The sequence below is a fragment of the Panicum virgatum genome, chromosome 1K (genome assembly GCF_016808335.1).
Source record: "Panicum virgatum strain AP13 chromosome 1K, P.virgatum_v5, whole genome shotgun sequence".
In the NCBI taxonomy this organism is placed as follows: Eukaryota; Viridiplantae; Streptophyta; class Magnoliopsida; order Poales; family Poaceae; genus Panicum; species Panicum virgatum.
This window is the reverse complement of record NC_053136.1, coordinates 46,802,624-46,820,603: the sequence shown is the minus strand read 5'-3', so window position 1 is coordinate 46,820,603 and position 17,980 is coordinate 46,802,624. Positions and strand designations below refer to the sequence as shown.

The window sequence follows — 17,980 nt, the reverse complement described above, 5'->3', positions numbered from 1 at the left end:
ATAAATGTTAGCCTAATTCACTAATGATAATGAGTTTTTCAATATTACTCCATTCAATTATGATATTTATATTTTCACATGGCACATTGACCAATGGTACCAAGTATGCTTAGACCATTCCCAGTGGGAGTTTCATACACATTAATTAGCATGCCATGTATAATTATACGATGACATGGCATAGAATTTAAGAAGAAATAGAAGAAACCAGTTTCATCTATATGAAACTCTCTCTACACAAATACTAATACTCTATGAGTCTTGAAATTAAATGCAATATAGACCCTAGGAAACCACAACATACAACATGAAACTATGTATTGGGAGAGGTAGTTTCAACTATTGTTTCATAATCTTCTTGTTTACTCCCTCCGTTCACTTTTGATAGCTATATTTCATCTTGACACAATGACCAAGGAAAATAACTTTACTTATCATATAATAAATACAACACGGATTTTTTTGTTGGTCCTCCAATGCTTTAACTGGAAACTCCTCGTTACTAGTGCTATTTATTACCACAGCCCATGACATTAGCAAATATAGCTATCATTTGTGAACATTTGAGTTTTTAAAATATAGCTATCAAAAGTGAATGGAGGGAGTATGTGGCTACCTTGAAAACATCAACATGAAATCCTCCATTGGGATTAGCATTGTCAATCCATTAATCACATTAACCATTGTCTTCTCGTTTCTACAATTTTTTCTTGGCGAGACTCCTCGTTTTCAGCGATTATTAACTATCACAGTCCATGTGGAAAATCAACAGATCCAGTTTTTCTCCTTCAGCACCCATGTTAGCGCTGGAGTTAGTGCGGGGAATACCGAACGGACTACTTGTAGACTCTCGAGGCAAAGGCTTAATATAACAATCAATTTTTAATTTTTAATTTCGGAAATATAGCTGTCATAACTAAATGAAAGGAGTATTTTGTATTTTTATGGTGAACGGGGCCTCCATTTTTAGTCAGCACCGGGCCACCAAAAAGTCAGGGCCTGTGCGGGAATTGGGCCTTCACTCGCTAATGAGCCATCTGCTGCGTTTACTGAAACTTTTCCTTTTTGCGGAAAACGTTTTGTGAGAATTCATGATTGGGAATGCAAAAAAGGGAAAAGATCCTCACGGGTTGCATCATACTCCGTATTTAGCAATGGAACACGGGGATTAGACAAGCCACTTGAGACTGGCATGCCAATCCGACAGGATTTGACCAGATTCCTACCTCTCCAAAAATGTTCTTGAAAAGAATCCAAGCATGACTGCATGACAGAATGTTCAGCTTAACTTGTTCCTTATCATCAGTCAGGAAACTGTACAGTATATTTCCACCTGTTTCCCTTAATGTATCATAAAACGGGCACCAACTGCCAAGAAAAACGACTAGTAACATAAGTTCAGTTCAATGCAAGGCAGTGAAATGTTCAGAGCATCAGCATAAGCACTGATGCATCATGTCCGCACATCCACATCAATCAGCGACCATCACACGGTTAAGCGGTAACATCCTTGGGAGGGCACAGCGTAGGTTGGGCGTCAGAAGACAGGTCTGTGATGGACATCAGTTTTGATCTGTACTTGTCAGCCCCATCGTCCAGCTTCCCGTTCTCTGCAGTGGAGGTAGGTGTCTTCACCGTCCGGGGTGAAGGTGTCTCCGGAACAGACTGGGAGATTGCGATCAGAGACTGACGAGCAGCTTCCCGACTTAGCTCGGTCGGTGCTGAAGGTGAGGCCATCAATTGAAGGCTGCATTTTGAGTGTTGAAGGCCATCAGAACTCTGGAGACTTGTGATGCAATGAAGTGGGAAGAGCACATAATGCATATATGGCATAGTAAAAGTAGCAAGATAACCAAGGAACAGAACAAAAAAAACACACTACTATTTCTGCAGTAAGGAAGCCCCTGAAGGCTAGGGGGAAAACAATTTAGAGGGGAGAAATCATCATTGGGCTACTAAATTGGTTGCTGAAAGCAATGGACTAGATTTATGCTGCAACTAACTAACTGATTGTCATAAAGAAATAAACCAGCTGAATTGTTTCTCTACCCTCTACTAAGTACTTCCAAAGGAAAATGAAAATGTATCACTGTGCTTACTTTATGCATTACCAAGACAGGAGATCACAGACTCAAAGCATCATATTGTGTGAGCATTTCAGCGGGTGAAGCATAAACGAGCCAGTGTTTCACTCTTGATTGCATATCATATATGTGATGCTTTAGGGTTAACTGGTTATTATTCATTTTATCAATTGAGATAAATCAGAGGTATGCATTTGTCCTATTCTTTCTTCTGATCTCAAGGCAAACCAATATATCAAACTTTCAATAGCTCACATGGACAAAAGAAGAAAAAACAAGTTTCTATGTTGTACTGCACCAAGGAATTTGCAGAACGTCCTATGGCATCATATATTTTCACCTCGTATGACTGGAAAGGGGGGAGGCCAAGGACAGATTTTCCCAATTTGATCTAATCAAATAAATCCGGCTAGCCTGCTGATATACTGATATTCATGCTACAAAAAAAAATCCCTAGCCAAACTAGAAATTCGGAACCAACCGTCCATTTTATTAGATCCATGAAATGTAACAACATATAACAAGGCTAAAAATTTGCAGAACAACTTACCCAGAACAAGTTGAAATTATTGTAGCAGCTATGCTAGAAAAAATAGAAACAGCAACGGATCGTATGAACAATCTCCGTCTGGCCCGAGAACCAACCTCGAGCCTCGTTAGAGTTTAGTCCCTCGACGAACTAATTGATCTCTAACGAGACAGCGGTTGGTTCTCCTCCCCCGCAACTTTCAAGCAAGGGAGATTCCCCCTTAGCTTATTAATACCATCTACTCATTCTATAATCCACTCAATTAGTTTAAGTTAGGTACGATCTGTGTCTCCACAACCACCAAACCACTGACATGACAGAGCTCCGGCCAGCCTGCCTACCCCGCCATCCGTTGACCTTAATTTGGACCAGCCGCAGAGGCTAAGAATAGACGGATTTCTACGGCGAGTCAAAGATGAAGATAACGCGAGTTTCGCAGCCAGTTAAATCCCATCATCAATCGGCACGCCCTCCCGCCGCTGGCGCGGAATCACTCCGCGGCAGGCTGGATGGGCGGGATCGGGGCATCCATCCCAGCAAGCGAGATCCGGATCCGATCGCTCGGGCTCGGAGTCGTAGCAGGCTAGCAGCAGAGAAAATACCCTGCCCCACGTACCCCGCGCGCAACGGAACTCGCTCGCTCTCCGAACAACCCGTGCAAGGAAGCGGGACAGGGATTCCTTACCAGCGAGCGGAGAAGTCGGGCTGTGCCGGGGCGGATCCCCGCTGCGCGGCGGTCCCCTGGAGCAGAGGAGGGGGAGGACGGCAAGGACGGGCGCTAGCCTGCTCGGGCGGTGGCCGGTGGCGTGCGCTCCGCTTCGGCGGGGGCTGGGAATGGAAGCGCGCGCGTGTTCCGTTCCGTTCCGTGGCAGGGGGAAGGGATGGGAAGGGGAAGGCAACGGCGTCGGCGGAGAGGATTTGGCGTTTGGACAATCAATTGGGCATTTGGGCCGGGACGGCCGCGGGCGCAATGTGAGGAGAGGGGTCCCACCAGTAGAGAAGCGTGTCGTAACTTTTTCCACGAGTTTGACATAGCGGCGCGGATCTTCTGCGCTGATTGGCGTATTTTATGGGCGCTAGATGGACGAAACGAGTTCGAAATTAGCTGCGAGGAGCACCTGCATCTACATGAGCAAGCAAATTACTTATTCTTCTTCCCAATGTTAAAATATACTTTTGGCGGCAGGTAACCATTCCATCACCGATATCAAAACATTTTTATGATCGTCAAAACACGTCTCTCTCCGCTCAAATGTGGAGAATCTCTCCTTCCATTCTATCCTTTGAATAAGCTATTAAAATTTAAAAGATATAATCAATGATGGAGAGATAAATATACAGAATATGAATGAGAAAAGGTAAAATATGCTCTTACCAGGTCCTCCTACGACTGCGGATTAAAAGAAGTTGATCCTCTCGCTGTCGCTGCCTCGGCGGGCAGGGATGGGTGGCAACGTCGTCTCTTGGGATCGCACGGTCCACGGGTTTAGGATCGCATGCGAGCAAGTTTAATAAGGTTGGTGATAAGCTTGTGGGTGGTGGATCGCACGCACTAAGAGCAAGTTTAATAAGTTTGGCAATAAGCCAAGCTGACTCATCCACAGATCAATTCTAAAAACGGTTTATACAATAACTTAGACTGTTTACGGACTTCACTAGGCCCATTTTAGCGGCGTCAGTGTTGGAAGGTTGCCGTGCACGCAAGCGGAAAGATTGGTCATCACACGCGGCCCGTGTGTCCGTTTGCTTAGGCATTGTTCCGAACTGGGCCTAGAATGAGCTGCTGGACCAGGCTATCCAACAATAACAGGCTATCTTCCCTCAAAAAAAAAAACCAATAACAGGCTATCATCTCATTTGTCTCTGCATAAATTTTTTTAAAAAAGAATTTGATCCAAGAAGGCCCGTGCCTTAAATTGGCTGTCCGGCCCGATATATATCCTTATCAAGAATTCAATCAAGACTGTCTGAGTGGGAGATGGTTGCCAACCTGAGGTCTATTTTTGTATTAGAAAGATAGAATATGTAGGTTTTGTCTCTTAGGGGAGCTTTCATGGTCAGTGTTCAGTGCGCTTTTAAAGGAGAATCATCCAAAGTCCAAACAACTCCTTTCTGTTCCTAGAAATGAAACCGTGTAACTCAAGACACCACTCCGCATTAGGCATTTATATTTCCCATGTTCATATGAGGAACAAAATTTGCTACAACGTTCACATTGATACATAGACAATTTGGTATGTGGTTAGGGTGTGACGACGTGGACTGATCATATAAGACTACAAAATAATTGTCAATACTGAGAGGAGGAAAGTTTTTTTTCTTGTTTTGGTAAGGCATAATAGAACATTGTGGATTGATATGATTAGTTTATAATATGTGGAAAATTTATATTTATGTAAGAAAAATATTTTGTATATTAATATATAGTTGTTGCATATACTTATATGTAGTTATATGTTCTTCCTTATAAGAGTTCATAACACCAACTTCATTTTCAAATATGAAAAACGAGCCCATCAAAATACTTCACAACTACTCCCTCTGTCCTAGGATATAAGGCGCGGTCAAACTTGACACGGTCTTTAATAATAATATTTTACTCTTAATATCTTATATAATATAATGCTTATTGCAACAAAATTACAGTTGTATAAAACTACTTTTAAATATGAATTCAATGATATGATTATTATAAGATAAATTTTTTATTATGCAAGATTAATTGTAGGTCAAAGTTTTTAAAGTTTGAATCTTAAATTACGTGTGTGCCTTATATCTTGAAACGGAGGGAGTATATATAAAGTATATCTATATATGTGTACCAAAATAGCATTGATCTTCTTTTGTGTAAAAAACACATGTACATTGGTTTCAATTTTCCAGTTCCACTTCCACCATTGTAAGCGTTCTTGGCTATTTCCTATTGTAGTTTGTTTATTAAAGGTTTCTGTTTGTGACTGTATGGTACAGTATTGTCCAAACGGTAGTTGTGTTCAACCGCATTTCATCAGGGCCAGAGTCTTATTCCTGAAACTGTTCTACCTTATCCCTATCAGTAACCTGGATCCACGGTGATGTGGAACGAAACGATGTTTCGGATATGGCCCCCAAATCGGATGGCCTAGAACTATTAGCAGGACTTTGTTTTTGGACTCGGAGCTATTGGCAACAGCCGACACTGTGGAAGCATGCTGGTCCGGGTCATGTTGACAGCTTGCCTTCAGGGCACGTTTTGTGCACGAGAAAAACTATATGGCTTTCAGGTCATATGTGCCTGTAGAAAAGGGTTTAGTGGAGGAGTTTATGTCCCACAGGAACCTGTTTGGTTTGAGGGACTTTTGCATAAGTTCCTAAGACTTTTGGGGCTAAACAACCAAATAGGGGGACTTTTGGGTGCTAAAAGTATGTTGGGGGCTAAACTTGAGAAGTCCCTCAAGACTTATTCCACCATGCCACTTATTCCACCATGCCCCTTGGTCCACATACACATTCCAACGCGACCCTCACCCCACCCACCGCGAGGCGCATGCAGCTAGGCGCATGCGGGCCATGCAGGTGCATGCATGCAAGGAGTATTTGAATCATTTTATCACTGCAATTAATGATCTTTAGCCCCTTTTAGTCCCTCAACTAAACAGGGAGGGACTTTTTATTTTAGCCCAGGGACTACAATTAGCTCAGAGACTGTTGGGAACCAAACAGGTTTGAAAATCTTAGGATGTACTGTTTGTCGAGTCCCACAACACACAAATTTGAAAGCACCTTTTTATGTTTTGGCATGCGCTTTGTCAAAAGCAATCATGACATTTAATCATTGGGAATTGATTCGAAGTGACAGATTCTAACGTTTCTTCTTTGTATTTTGTCCGAAATTTGCATGCAGATGCATGCTCCTAAAAAAAACTTTATTGTGGGGTATGACGGTCACAATCGTATTTTATTAAGAGGAAGCAATCGGCTTCCCAGTCGAGAAATCCCCCGGAACTCTAGTCGCGTCAGCGAGGGAATTTTTTTACCTATAGGTGAAAATTCACCATACATAAGTTCGAACCCTTTAACCAGCTGGTCTGGCGTCCTTGGGCTGCAAATGCATGCTCCTCTATCAAATTTTGATAATAGAAAAAGTCTATAAGAAAGAAAAGCACGGAGCAGACCTACCTTACCTAGTAGTATTGGCTATTGCTGTCAAATACCGGATTCGTTTTCCTAGAGATTTCAGACAAAAGAATTTGCTGCAAAAAAGAAAGTCAGCTTTTTTGACTTATCTTCGGCCAGGTTCAGCTGTTTTTACAGGGTACACAGTGACACATGAAGCAAGTGAAGGGGAAATTTGGAGCTATTGTGCTGGTATATGCTACACCTATATCCTGCACTTGGCTACCTGCACAATGCATGGACAAATTTTAGCCGTCACCATCCTTCGTATCATCGTATGTGTAACATCCCTAAATTAGTTAAAGATTAAACGTGTCATCATATGCATTATCAAGCATTAACCATAATTAGTTTGCACTTAGGAGTGATAAAACTTTAGGGCTAAGCCCTTTCAAAATTATAAGGGCGGACGGTCTCCCCCTATAGGGCGGACCGTCCTCAGCTCCACAGCACAGCCAGTCTAGTCAACAACGACTAAATCAAGTCTTGCCACGTCAGCACCCGCGGACAATCCGCGCCCCACCCGCGGACGGTCCGCCAGTGCACATCCGTGCGTGTCCAACACGCAGAAACTTAGCGCCATGTACCCCTCGCGGACCCCACGCGTCAGCTACGCCTCCTCTTCCACCAGAGCACCCCGTGCTCTCTCTCCCTCATCCCATTCACTCAAACTATTCTCTCTCTCTAACCCCAAGCCATGGAGGAGCTTCACCCTCTCCTCCACCATTGAAGCCTCTCCTCCTCATCGGAGCCTCGCCGGAGCATCGCCGGAGATCGACGCCGATGAGCTACACCACATCGACTTCATCTTCTTCCTTGGACTAGGAGCTTCTCCCTCCATCTCCTTCCTCTTCCTCAAGATTCAAGCAAGGAGAACGAGCTCGAGCTTCACCAAGCCCTCTACCTCATCTTGAAGCCCTTGCCGGTGTTCCAACCATCGTTGGTAAGCTCATTCCCTCTCCGATCCATTCCCATTGCCCTAAGTTGCAAGCCATGAAGCCCCCTAGAGCACTTTCACCATTGTTGACCTAGAGCTTTGAGGTCTTAATGCATGTGTGGTTTAGCTACCAAAATGAACTCCCTACACTCCCAGGAACCTTTAGGAACAAATCTCATCCCAAACCGTGGCCGGAATCGCCGGCGGCGAACTTGCCGGTGAGCCTCGGCCGTGTCGCGGACGGTCCGTCCCTTATGGGTGGACAATCCGCAAGTCCCAACCCAACAAGCAGAGTCTTTGGAACGTTTTCGGCCTCCCAAAATTTGTGAGGCGGACGGTCTCCCCCCTAGGGGCGGACGGTCCGCAGGTCATTTTTCAGTCTTACACAGAAACACCCAGAAATCATGTTTTTGACCCAGAATGGTCCGCGGTTGGACGGCAGATGGTCCGCCAAATGGTCCACCGTTTAGAGCCGGAAGGTCCGCTTCTCCCAAGCCGGACGGTCCGCATTTAGCTGTTCTTTACCCTTACACTTAGCTATAATTAATCCACATATGTATTACATGTCTAGCCACTTTTATTATAGTTTTGCAATGTTAAATCATACCTTCTTATACTATTTGCATACCATGTCAATCATTCATGGCATATTTATTTATCATGCATCATTGCACTCGTGTAGAGACCGTGACGCCGGAGCAAGAGGAGCTTGAACCGGAAATCGTTGGAGACAACACTCCCGTTGAGACTCAAGGCAGGCCCCTAAGCATTTCTTACACCCTACTTTGGATCAATGAAGTATATGTGTCTTGTTGCGCATGAGTTACTATATATATATATATATATATATATATATATATATATATATATATATATATATATATATATATATATATATATATCATTGAATGTTTAGAACCTATTTGATGCATTATCAACCTTGATTAGGATATCATCTTAGATGAGTATGTTTGAATAGGTGTCACGAACTATATGCTTAGCCATGCTTAGCTACGGTACAAGACGAGAGGTGGCAAGGTCACCACCACTCGCGAGCTATAGGATGTTTGATTAATTTACATGATTAGTCAAAAATGGACAAAAGTTGAGCAACTATGAAGAATGATTCGGACTTGGGCAAGTATGGTAGGGCCATGTTGAGATGGAGCTCAAATGGTTAGGCTTGCTTGAGTTAGTTAAGGACTGTCTCTTTGGTCGCCGGTCTCTTGAGCACTTTTTCGTACAAACCACATGTTTCATAATGGGATGGTAAGCCAACTAGCATGAGTCACACCTTGCCTTGATCGGATTCGGTGCGAGTTGTGATGGAGTGTGATCGGCGGATCCGGTGCACTTGTCCTTCCCAACCGTTCGCTCATAGTCGGTTGTGTTTGTGTGAAAGGTTGAGACATGAATCAACACTTATCCTTGCCCATGGGTATGGTCGTTGGTCTTGTTCTCGTGTGGGAAAGTTTGTACACCCCTGCAGGGTTAATAATCTATTGCAATAGCCGCGCTCTCGGTCATGAGCACGCTCTTTGAGGTTCGCCCCAATGTAAAGTTCGTGAAAGAGTTCATGAAAGATTGAGCTTATGATTTATGAGCACTTTACTTATGCAATTGTTTGATGCATGCTTTAGAGATCATAGAAGCTATGTCTTTTGCTTATAACAACTTGATCACAGTTAGATGCTTTTATGCAAAAGTTAAATACCTTACTCTATCCTTGCTACTAATCAAATGCATTCTCCTTGAGGTCGGGCTAGTATATACCCATAATGAATAAGCCCTACGAGTACCCTTTTGTACTCATGGTGCTATCGTTAAAGTTGTTGCAGGTGATCCACAGTCGGAGACCGTCTTTGGGTACTTCTACCCTGCGACGGAGGTGCGGGTGAGGAGTAGATGGCCGGTGGCTATGAGAAGGGCACTATCGGCATATAGTGTTAATCTTCTATTTTGTGCTATGTATGGAGTGGATGCGATGTAGAACTTTCCGCTGCAAAACTCTGAAACATGATGTCCTTGTACTTGAACCTCTTTTATGTAATTTAAACTCTATGTACGGTTGTGCTTGTGTGATGATGTCCATATGTTATGCGAGTTGAGTGTGTTTAAATTCTGAGCGGTGCTCATGAGACATTCCAAGGACTATCGGAGTTGGCCCTTTTTAATCTAGTTGATCAATGGACGATAACTTGATTAAACAGGATCAATTTGGGCTGGTTGCTCACAGCATGCCCAGCCACACTGTGATGACACTGAAACAACACAAGCACGCATGTCATTGTCGGCGCATAGGATGAAAGCCATCTGCAACCACTAGGGGAAAAAAAGTAAAAAGTATTAAAGTATAGACCTAACCTAGCTACCCTATCACAGATACATAGATCGCCCTCACTTATCTGCCGCTGCGGCGCTGCAGGAGCTTATCTCATTCTCTGATCAACGGATGTAAGACACTGAAAGGCCTCCAAAAATCACGGCCATGGTGGTGCTGGTGCATGGCCGTGAGCGCGCGTTGGAGTTTTAGTTGTCTGTACCATCAGAATCCAGGAGGTGCACGCCATCTATACCACGGACACCTGCAGGCGCCGCACGACGATTCCCAACAGCTACCAACCACGAACCACGGGAGCAATCACAGGCTCACAGCCACCGCAGTGCTAGGCGAAACCTCGACGGATCATGTCGCCGGACCGGTGCTCTTCCGCTTCCGGCTTCCGCCCTCGCCTCGTCGTCGACGTCCTGACCGCACCTCTCTCCATCTCGGAAGCGACGCGAGTGACGGCTCGAGCTGTCATGCAGCAGTTGCCGTGGCTACAGCTACTATACATCCGGCGCACCCGTCCACTTCGCCGCCCGTCCGCGCGCGCGAGCGGCGGACAGGGATCGGGGGTGGTGGTGGGGCGCCATCGGAGGGCGACGGCCGGGCTAAAGGGAGGAGCCGGCGCCGTTCGCTGCGCGAACGCCACGACAGCAACGTCACGCGCTTGGGTTCAGGTGAGCGGCAGGTCGGTCGAGTTTTCGTATGCAGCCAGTAACCACCACCTAAAGTGCCTGGGCGTGGCTAGTGTGGCGATCGAATTAGGTATGTCACACACGCTCCCGCTAGTGTCATGTCTCGCGGTTTACATCAAGAAACTGGTATGCCTAGCCGTAACAGATTGGGAGAGCTAGCTAGCAGCGAGCAGGCCGGCCCACCGGGCCGGCCGGCGTTTTCAGTGGCGATCGAGCTGCTGTGAGCCTGTGACGCGACAGATTGGTGAGGTCTGTAAGATTTTGTGGAAGTGTTGTTTGATCCATGACGACTGCGAGGATTATTGTTTAGGAGTAAAGAGGAAAGGTTAGGATTATTTAGTTGCTCTCCCGGACTGAAAAGTGAGCCATCAGCCCCCCGTCAGACGATCTGCTAGAATGCACTTAGCCAGCTGCTCCTTGGCGACCTGAAAACGCCCGCAGCTGCATGCGTGTCATACATGTCTTGGTGCTAGAATAATAGCACCAGATATGTATGGCGTGCAGATCTCGGAGAGGAGCTATGAATATGAAAGCAATGATTGGAAGTCCTAATCCATGCTACTAGTTAAATAGATTTGAAATCGCTGTCGTGTTCAATTAAACCTACTCATCGCTCTTTACTCATCTGAACGCACTAAAACAGGCTGGAATATTTGTTTAGCCTGGAAGTTGTTCCTGTAAAAATGCGGACGTAGCTCAGGAAGCCAGATGCCGTGTCCGGGTAAATGTGGCAAATCAATAGCACGGGAGAAAAGGGAAAAGCGGATGGTAACGACACGGATTACCTAATTCAACCCCGGCCGCTTTATGAAATCGATCTTTATGCACTGGAAAAGCACAATGCAATTACTTACTTTACCAGTTTATAATTTATCAAATGCTCTGTGTGTGTGTGTGTGTGTGTGTGTGTGTGTGTGTGTGTGTGTGTGTGTGTGTGTGTGTGTGTGTGTGTGTGTGTGTGTGTGTGTGTGTTCTTTTGAGAACCTTACTCATCAAATATACTATATCTGAATAGTTTTTCTAAAAAAACTGGATGGTTCATTTTAATCCGTGATACATCGTACATGCACGCACCACATGCTACACGCCTAGCTACTATATGCCACAGACCCACAGTAGTGCAGACAAAAGCGGTGCCGCTGGCACACAATGCAAACCAAAGATCTGACAATGCTGCTATGCGGGCTATATGCATATTCCCTGCCATCATATTCATACCTGACTTGCCGACAAGAAGATTTGGGCGCATTCAACGCTACGCCCCCACACTGAAAGGGGGCTCGTAGGAACGAATGAGTGACAAGGAGCACGCACGCACACACATTGCTGTCACGCGCTAGCCCGACCCCTGCGGCCCTGCTGAGGAGGTAAAAAGGACTCGCGCCGCAGGGGAACGGTAGGTCAGGATCCCTCCGACTATGCGAGCGTCTACCGGAGCAGGGCCGTCCAGTCCAGCTCCAGCAGTGTGCGAGGAGGAAGGAAGAAAAAAAGGCTCCAGCGAAAGCTGCACATGTCGAACAAAAAGACGCCCGCGCGGGCAAGTTGCCTGCAACGCAGCTTCGCGGGCTCGTGCGCGCTCGCTGTTGCGGGTCGTCGCTGCTCGCTGGTGTGTCGTGTCGGCCTGTGCGTCCGCCCGCGATTCCGCCACAACCGGACGGGTGATCTGACGACCGGAACCTGAAATAGTTCGCCCAACGCCTCCGTGTCGGGGCACAACAGCGGCGGCTTTAGCCGGGCGGCCAGCTCGTCGCGGTTGCGCGCACGGCACACGGGTCGCCAGCTGCATATCCAGCGGCTGTGGCTGTGCGCTTGCAGGCAGCGTGCGTCTGGCAATCTCCCGGGCCCCGGCGGAGTGCTGGGGGACGTACGGGCGCACGCATGACCGGCCGAGGCGCCGATCGGGTGGTCGACGCCGATGTCGTCGTCGGAACGGGTCGCGGTCGATGGGGGCCGCCCCTGGCGATCGCGAGCGGAGAAGTGGGTCGTGACGGGGCGGCATGGCGGGCACGCGTGCGAGCGATAAGCCAACCACAGGGCGCGCGCGTACGCCCTGATATTCCTCTCCACTTATACGCGCGCGCGCGCGCGAAAAGAGGGAGCAGAACGGAGGACGCTCCACGCCCGTTCCGGCCGGGGAGAGAGATCGGCAGATCGCGGGGGCGATACGGTTCGGGTGCCGACGTGGGCCGCCGCCGCCCGGCGCTCGCCAGTCGCCACGCGGTGCTCCTGTACGCCCATGGCGAACTCGATCGGCGTCCGAAGATGGAGCACACGACGACGACGGGATTCGGGATCAGTCTGCTGCTGCTTTTCGCCTAACAGGAAAGGCAGAAATATAGTGCTCGGCCGGCTTAGTTGGGGTTCGATCACCAGCAGTTCAGTACGTTTTTGCATTGGATGATCTGCATATTTGGTTTTAAAATTGCGTTAAAGGTGGCAGAGGATTGGACTAGTGTCATGCTTTGCCGCTTGATGTGAGCTTTCTACTTCTTCTTCTTCTTCTTCTTTTTTTTGAAGAAACTGATGTGAACTTTCATGGTGGCCTTTAGGACTCCAAATGGTCGTCGGGGTTAGTAATTGCCAAATGCCAACGTGCTGCAGTCGTATCGCATGTCCGGGTGAGAAGCTCAGAACGTGCAGTTCGTCAGAGGGCGGCCCGCAGAAAGCAGGCGTCGTTCGACGCCATTGGGCTGTGGCAAAAGCGTGCTCCTAGTTGCTCTTTTCTGTTGCGGGTTCACTAGCTATAGCCCTGTCTGCTCCCCGCCGGTTACTTTTGGGAAATCAGCTACGCTACTTGCTTGATGTGTAAAATAAAAAGGTAGAATGGTGGATAGAGAGGTTTTGTCAGATTGTAATCGCCAGCGGCCATTGCAGCGCAAAGTAGCAACCTGCACTGACGACACGAAGGATGGTCTTGTGCAGTTGTGCCATTAGCACAATAAGGAGTGAGGCACTAATTAACAAGCAAATCCGGCTCCGCCCAAGGCTAAGTTAAGGCTGGGCTTGGGCAGATCGTACGCCCTGGCCTGAATCAACATGGTACTAGTAGTTCGCGCAGCTACTGCTGGTACAATCAACAAGGGCTGTGTTTAGATCTGCAAAAAGTGGTAAAAAAATCGCATCAGATATTGTAGCATACTGTAGCATTTTTTGTTTGTTTGTGGTAAATATTGTTCTATCATAGACTAACTAGGCTCAAAAAATTCGTCTCGCAACGTACATCAAAACTATGCAATTAGTTTTTTTATTTACCTACATTTAGTACTCCATGCATAAGACAAAATGTTTGATGTGATAGGTGAATAGTGAAATTTGGAGAGAAAGATTTTGCAACTAAACACAGCCAAGGAGGAGGGGAATCATCATCAGTCGCGATCAGTTCGGCTATGCTTTGGCTTCGCTGATTGCTGATAACAGCTGACCTCCCTTGAGCGCCTCAAGTGAACATGGAACACCGCGAGAAGACAGGACGGGGATTTGACAGCGCGCGGCGACTAACACTCATCAGATCATCATATAGGCGCCACATCAAAGCTGACGGACCCCCGCTGCCCGCGCGCGCGTGTGCACTGCAGGGGTGCCAGCCTGATCGCAGCCAACAACAGCGGCCAATGGTGAGCTGTAAAACACGCGGGCGCTGTGAGCCACAGAGCCCGCGGCCAGTCCCGCACTGCTCACTGACACTGAGATGAGATCGGCAGGGCCGGCAGGCCGGAGCGCCACCGGCGAATTCGCTGCCGCCCCGCGCTCGCGGCGAGAGCGACGGGTGCGCGGGCTCATGGGACCGGTGGTAAAACCCGGTGGCGCATCGGCAGCCGCTGCCGCCGGTCCACCGGTGTCGACGCAACCTCCGACAGCGAGCGGCCGAGCGGCGCGCCAGCGCCCTCGTCCACAGAAACTTCGGTCTTTACCTGTGGGTGGCGGTAAATGCGGAACTCCCAGTTGATCTACAGTCCCGAATCAAATCATCGATCCCCTACGAGCGATGCTTAGCCTGCGCCTGTCACGCCATGTACTTGGATAAGGATAATCTCCGATTCTGACTGATCCTGCGCCACCTGAATAGATTCAGATGTATGTATATCCAAAGCATGAGGCCACCACCATTCCGAGATCAATATCAGGCCGGTGCGTGAATCATTGTTTTCTGAAGGAAATATGTTTCAATAATTCAGTAACATTGGTCGCTGTGTCAGCGTTGCTGCCACTGAATAATTGAGGGACGATAACAAATAAATCTGAACCCTTAAGTTTAGAAGAGATAAAACAATTAATAACTAGATGTAAAAAATAACTGGGTATCTTGGTTTTACCAGCGTCTATACAAGAAAAATACCTACATCTGTTCACCAAATACATTCCCAAGAAACACCCACGGCTTGCCAAACTTTGTTAGCTGTATCTGCATGCTTCACATTGCATAGAGTCGTTTTCTTGTCAAACTTGGCCGTAGTGTGGCGCATGATTTGTTTGTCATACAATTTGTTGCTGTCACACTTTTGCCTAACCTTTGCCACAACCTCCTGATTTTGTACATCTTTGACGACCATAATGTCACATACATAGTTTCACGTACATCTTTTAGAACACATATCACGTGCATCTTAGCAAACATTCCGCCTACAACTTTCAAAAGAAATGTCATGTTCGTCTAAAAAATATAACGTACATAAGTCATGATTCCAATGCGTGTCATTTCAACTAATACTAAATATTGTAGGCTGACCTAATAGTGTATTGTATTTCAAAAGTTTATGTTACTATTACTAATTGGAGGCTTCTTTTAAACCTCCATGTGAAGCAACTTAGGATCATAGGTGGACACTCTAAAATAGAGAAATTCTAGAAAATTTCACAAAAATTAAAAATATCCGGCAATCAATCCGACAACTCTAATAACAATAATAATAGTCATTAGATCTGATATCTTTTCTAATAAATTATCCACCTTTGTTGTTATAAAAATAGACTAAAGTAACCCGTAAATATATATTTAAGTTACCCAACTCTGTCATTATAACAAATCTAACGTAACCCTCTAATATCCGTGTAAATTGCCCACCTATACCATTGTAAAAATATTGCAAATAAACCTCTAAATTTGTATATAAATTATCCAATTATATCATTATTAAAAGTTAAAGTAATCCCTAAATCTAAATTATATAATTATAATAAAATATTAGAGTACACCAATATAAAATTCTAAATTACTGTTTTTATTATTATTAATATATTATTTAAATAAAAAATACTACCCACAATATGTGTCACCATGTATTCATATATGATAGAATAGATAAGAACCAATTCACAAACATATGGTTCAATTAAATAATAAATATATATCAAACACACATGGAGGTGTGATGCAAAATGAAATCTATTATAACTAGATAATGATAAATATCTGTTAAAGTATGCATTAGAATATTGTCGGTGTTCGGATCTCACGGTCTAGCACCAACTAGTAATAATGTTGCGTGTCCTTGTCCCTAGATGATTGATGCAAGAAGAAACACAGAGACACTGGGTTTATCCTGGTTCCGGCCAACAAGCCATACGTCCAGCAGAGGGGGTGGTACTGTATTTTCCTACACCAGGGTGCTTGTAGTAGGGGGTACAAGCTTGCGCGGGAGAGGGAGAGAAGCTCCCAAGTCCCCGGGTGCGCTAGAGCTGGTTGAGGCGAGTGCCAATATCGGAAGTTGTAAGAGTGCGTGTGTGCGACTGGGCGTTCTTTTTTCCCCTCTTGTCCCTAGTACGTGTGCTCCTCCCTCCTTTTATAGACCCAAGAAGGGAGGTTGCATATGTGTGATATCTACGGCGCTATCCACTTCTCCCCGATCGAGAGAGTACTGTTGGTCGTTCCTGTCGCCGAGTGCTGTGGAGCATGGCGTCGGGCGTGGTTGTCGTCCTTACGAATCCTCCGACTGTGCCCAGGGCGCGTCCGTGTCCTGTGGCGTCAGTTGACGGCGTGGCGATGGCTGCTAACTGTGCAGTGCCCTGCGTCGGTTGAGGTAGGGCGTCGAGGGTGTTGCAGACATCGGTCTTGCCCCGGTCAAGGGTCGTACCGCGTCCGAGGGTCGTCGCCCATGCCTGCCGAGGGTCCTGCAGGGGAGGAAAGTACAATGTGTAGGGGATATAGTGGCGAGGCGGTGTCAGGCTAGCCCACACAGGGGGACGTAGACCTGCATCGCGCCGGGAATAGCGGCACAGGGGCCGAAACAGGCGGACGGGACGCCGGTCACGTCCGCTGTGCGGCGTGGTGGCCGACGCCGGCTGACGCCGCCTGACTCCCGCCCCATGCCATGGAGTGGTTGGCAAATAAACGCGCCCCATCCCGTCGGGTGATTGGGCCGCTGCCACAGTCTGCCGAGGGTGGTCTCGAGCGAGGCGGAGTCCCCCCCCGCGCTGAGGCCCAACGGAGGGCTCGGCTAAGGGGGTCTCGAGCGAGGCGGGGCTTGCCTGTGCTTCGTGGTGCCTCAGCGGGGAACCCTCGAGCGAGGCGGAACTTGCTCCACGGCTGGCGAGGCTTCGAAAGGGCCGTACCGTGGTGTTGGGCCGTGGGCCGAATGTGACTTGGGCTTCCCGTACCTGAAGAGGACTTGGGCCAAGTGTTTTATTGTGTTTGCGTTACATGGCGGGGGGTTTTGGTTCCTAATCAGGGTGCCTCTAATTATGGTACCCGATAAATATTTAATTGATAAAAGAGGACACAATATATATAATTATACTTATGAGCTATAAATCTTATTTTATATTAATACAATTAGTGCTTCTGCGCGGGTTGATAGGCTAATTATTTAAAGAGCCAATTCCTTCAGTGTCACCAAAATTGTTGCCTCTCCCTTCAGTGCCACAAAAATTTTACAAATTCCTTCAGTGCCATAGACAATTTGATTTATCCCTTCAATGTCATTTCCGTCACAATTCTGTCAAAAGGATGTTAACTGAGCTAGAAAAAGACAATTTTGCTCCTAGCCACACTTGTCAGTGACCACCTCCTCCTCATCTTCTCCTCATCTTCTCGCCATCAGCAGGAGGCCGAGCTCCGCCTCACGGCGCGCCCGCGGCGGAGGTCGCTTGGCCCACAGCGGCGGGCGAGCTGCAGCACGGCCGCGGAGGCTGTTGAGCTCCGGCCCACGCAGTGCCTGCGGAGGCGGCCGAGCTCCGGCACGCCCGCAGCTGCGGCAGCCGAGCTCCATCACGCCTGCGGTGGCCCAGCTCCGGCACGCCTGCGACGGCGGCGGCCCA

General features: G+C 47.1%; 1 long non-coding RNA gene across 1 annotated transcript; it reads right to left on the bottom strand.

Moving 5' to 3' along the window:
• Window positions 1-1,264: 1,264 nt before the first annotated feature.
• On the bottom strand, window positions 1,265-3,292 carry LOC120713133. The gene is made up of 2 exons (XR_005691201.1): window positions 2,635-3,292; window positions 1,265-1,747 (listed from the first exon to the last, which is right to left on the bottom strand). It is a non-coding gene; the product is annotated as an uncharacterized LOC120713133 (long non-coding RNA).
• Window positions 3,293-17,980: the final 14,688 nt, after the last annotated feature.